Source organism: Drosophila kikkawai, chromosome X (assembly GCF_030179895.1).
Source record: "Drosophila kikkawai strain 14028-0561.14 chromosome X, DkikHiC1v2, whole genome shotgun sequence".
Classification (NCBI taxonomy): Eukaryota; Metazoa; Arthropoda; class Insecta; order Diptera; family Drosophilidae; genus Drosophila; species Drosophila kikkawai.
The window spans coordinates 7,687,206-7,691,737 of NC_091733.1; the positions used below are offsets into that span (position 1 = coordinate 7,687,206).

Here is a 4,532-nt window from a genome sequence, read left to right on the forward strand (position 1 = left end):
GGGGATCCAATACGGTAGCCATTCGAGGTATTGTGCGTGTCTCATAGCTTGCGAGCCTCTTGGTAAGACCTAGCTTGATGTTCGTCAATATGTTTTTCCCTTTTTCTGTGTTGACTTTAATTTTATTGATTTTATGATGAAGTTCGCATATTACGGGGATTATTATGGACGCCGAAACTTTTGTATTTGTAGAAACAGAAAGCGTCGCCTCTTCGAAAGGGGATAGCAACTCGCATATATCATTCAATATATCCACTTCTGCTGCTGAAAAGGGCGATGGAGCGCCACGAGAAGATGCCAAAGCTATTGTAATGAACTCCATTGTCTTCAGTATGCGCTTTATCATCTCATATGCGCTGTTCCAGCGAGTTGGCATTTTTTGCAGCAGACAATGCGGATTATCACCCTGGGCTTCCTTAAATTTGGAATAAGCGATCTGGCTTCTCTTAAAAAAGGATACTACTGACTTACATTTTGTTAGAATTACGTCGAAATCGGGCAATTTCAGAATAACTTGCACAAGAAGGTTTATTGTGTGCGCTACACAAGGCAAGTGCTTATACTCAAGCAACTCACATGCCTTTAGCATCGTCGCATCATTGTCTGTCACAACACAAACAACCTTATTTGTGACACCCCAATCATTGAGCACGTCCTTTAATGTTTCAGAAATATTAGTGGCATTGTGATTGGTAGTGTCAAGAAGCTGCCTTGTCGCTAAAATTGCCGACTCCAACGTAAAACTGTTTAAAACAAAATGACAAGTAACAGTAATATACCCTTCGTTTGCTTTAGATGTCCATAAGTCCGTCGTTATGGCCACAAAATCAATATCACAAAGTACTGACAGTAGTTTCTTCCTAAGAGACTCGTATTGAGACGGAAGCACTACGTTGCGCAGGTGCGACCTACTGGGTAACTTATAGCGGGGGTCCATTTCCTTCATTAGCTCTTGGAAACCTTCGTCCTCAACACACGAAAAAGGTTGAACATCGACAGCAATCATGTTCATAACCTTACTGTCTAGCAGACGTTTTCGGTTTGAGTCATTTTCATAATATGAAATAGATTTTCCAACGAACTTTTCCAAAAGGTTTGGTTTTTCTGCAGGTCCCCCAACTTTAAGCCGATCAGGGTGAACGTGCTTTAAGTGGTCCATCAAATTTGTGGTATTGCCACACGTCTTTATCGGCTTACCAGAGTAGTTACAAATCCCATGCGTTGTTTCTGTGTTTCTTTTGAAGTGGTCCCAAGCTACAGAGACATCACGCCTCTCTTCTTTTGATTCTCATCCTGTTCTGGCTGTTCGCTTGCTGTTCCTATAAGAAATAAACTGTATCAATGCCTATTCAATGCAAAAGCAAAAATGCATGCAAATGTGCATGTGTTTTTCGGCAGAAATGCGTATGTGTATGTGTATGTATGTACATACAAACATACGGAAGATAAATTCGGATATTTAGTACTTACTTTTCAAAAACCTGTCCATGCTAAAGTACCACCACACTCCCGCCAACACCACCAACAAGTATAACTAAAATAACAATATTCTGTTAATAATTTATAATGAGATTAAATGATAAATGTACTTACAATTGGCCTGGTCTTCCTCTTTGTGCCTTAGAGATGGAAAAACATCGATGTCGCCCAGCTAAGCATCGATGTTGCCGATGTTTCGAAAACATCGATGTCATCGATGTTCGCATCGATGTTTCTCCACCTCTACAAAGAAAGCAAGTGGTCGTAGCAGTGAACGAAGCATAAAAATTAGCCTGTACAAACAAATTAATTGAATATATTAAATCGCGTCCAATCTTAATCAAATAAAATGCATTTTGAAAGTGAACGTATTTAGCATAAAACTGAGTAATTTTTATGTCATAATATGTTGTGTTTTTGTTTTAAATTAAGTGTTTCATCAGTGCACTGCCGAGTGGTGTACTTTTTTGTATACATAGATTTAACATAGAGAAATAGTTGTATTGCCCGTCTCACCCCTTAATGAAACCTTTTTATTAATAATTGTGTATGTTTTCTTAGTATATGTTTTAAATTTCAGCTGCAACTTTTTGCAACTTTCCGACTTATGCGCGTTTATGTACTAACGCATACTTTGCGTTTTGTTGTGTTCGTCATATTCGTTGATGCTTTGAAGTCTCAATTGCTCAATTGTGAATTTTTAAATTTCATTTTTTAATTTTAAAACTTATTTCTTAATATATAGGTAATTCATATCGGTGCAAGTTGCAACGTCTATATATTTTTGAGATGTGGTGCTCAGTTACAGGTTCAATTCCTGATAAGGCTAAAAAAACCTTTGATGACCTACAACATAGAGTTGAATCTCATGGTTATAAAATCATTGAAAACGATTCTAAGAAACTATTGGATTATTTATTCAAAAAGTTTGCTGCACTATGGAATAAATGCTATCGAATTAAGAAAAAAGTTATTGAACAAAATTTCGACTGGTTGTCACAATTTGAATATGTGTCTGTTAGTCAATTCGGTGCTTCATCTGATCGAGGACGTCCAAAAATAAGTCTAGCAGAGTGCTCTGAAAGAACCAAGCGGCGACGGATTGCAGAGCTAGCAGAGCTCGATAAGTCAGCTTTGGATGACATTCGTTGGGCTTACAAGCAACCGAATCCTTCAATTTTTCCAGCAAAGGAATGTGAAGTTGTAGCTCTTATGACTGAGGCAAACTTAACGAAGAATCAATATGAACTCATCAGAAGCTTCGTTAACGGAAAAATTGATGCTAACTTTTTTCCCTGCTATAATAACATTTTAAAGGAAAAGCAGAAAAGCTATCCAGAGCTACTAACCGTTACAGAAGGTGATATTGAGGTTGCGCTACAAAGTTTGTTGGACCACACCGCATCGAGCATTTTAAAATTACAAGGCGATGAAACAGACAAGCTCGATAAGTCCTAACCTAACACTAATAGGGAAATGGGACTTCGATGGCAGTTCCGGACACAGCCAATATAAACAGAAATTTGAAAACAATAATTTGGAAGACAGTTGCTTGTTTGTCACATCGTATGTTCCTCTTCAACTTATTACAAAAACTGATAGTGATAAAGAACAGAAAATTATTTGGAAAAATCCTCGTCCATCCGAAATTTACCAAATAAATGTAAGACGATTCTTTCGAAAGCTGTTTTTGAGTTGTTAGAATAATTTGTAATAATTTGTAATAATTTATAAAAATATGTAATAATATGTAATAATTTGAAATAATGTTATATTAAATCTACTATGTATAATAGATCATATTATTGAAATAACTTATATTTTATTAATATTGGATATCGTTACCCTAAAAGTATGCAATTGAATTTTTGTTAAAAATTATTATTTTTTGATGTTTTTGGCCTTTTACGAATGGTAACGGGCTCGAGGTCGTCCTGAAGCTCGACCCCAGTTTGAAGATCTGAAATCAGCAAATCAGACACTTTTGCAAAGCTGATCCAACCGGAGTTCCTCAAGCTCGAGGATAGATTGCGCGTGGCTCGGAGCACCGTTTTTGGGTAGACCGTCTCCGGAGCAGTTCTGGAGACATGAAGCCGATCTTGTTTCCTTTCCAGTTCCAGCGGCCACCGACGTCCCCCGAAGAGGACGACTCTTACTAATTAACTTACCCTCCTTATCTAATCGTAGAACCATGCTAGGTATTACATTCTTATACAACTTAATCCGTGGTGACGTGAAAAGTACTGACTTGCTCGATCAGCTAAATTTTCACGTACCAATAAGAAACACTAGATGCTTTTTACCATTAGTTTTGCCCCACTGTAGAACATCCTTTGAACTGCATGAACCCTTTAGAGTCCTCTGTGCAAATTTTAACGATTTGTACACAATAATATCTAACGTTGATAGCCTCCCAAAACTAAAAACTTCAATCTTAACCTACTTACGCATGCAAGCAACCAATCCGGCAGTACGCCAGTAGTAGTTTCCCCGCATCCTTTTTTTTAAGTCCTTCGCGTTTACTAATTGCTAACAGAACAAGCACGTGCTTGGTGTCGCAAGTTCCACTTGATATGTACTGCACATAGTGCATCAACGTCTTGCATACATTTGGGATTCAAACACATTGTTGTTTTAATGACGCTTGTTTCCGCGCGGTAAATATGTATGCGCAATGTAAATCCAAGTGCGGCCGGTAGTCAACGATAAGATATAAAACGCCTTAAAATCAAAGTTAACATATAAAACTCTTTAAAACTGAATCCAATGGTTCAAGTGAATGTACAAATAATAGGTCAAGAATGTGAAAATCGAACTCCGTTAAACGGACTGCACTAAAAAATAAAGTTATTACAAAAATTAATTTAATATGTTAAATTTTTTAATTTATACAAGATGTTCGTTATTAAAATAATAATTTTTGATAAAAATAAATTTAAATATAAATATAATTATTTTTAAAATAATTGAAAATTGAATTATTTAACATGTAAATTAATAAGAAAAATATTAAATTTCATTAATAAAAATCATTAATTANTNNTAATAATTAT

At 36.2% G+C, this 4,532-nt stretch overlaps 1 long non-coding RNA gene across 1 annotated transcript; it reads right to left on the reverse strand.

Annotated features, from left to right (window-relative positions):
- Positions 1-992: 992 nt before the first annotated feature.
- On the reverse strand, positions 993-1,696 carry LOC138929278 (uncharacterized). The gene is made up of 3 exons (XR_011445694.1): positions 1,594-1,696; positions 1,471-1,534; positions 993-1,319 (listed from the first exon to the last, which is right to left on the reverse strand). It is a non-coding gene; the product is annotated as an uncharacterized lncRNA (long non-coding RNA).
- Positions 1,697-4,532: the final 2,836 nt, after the last annotated feature.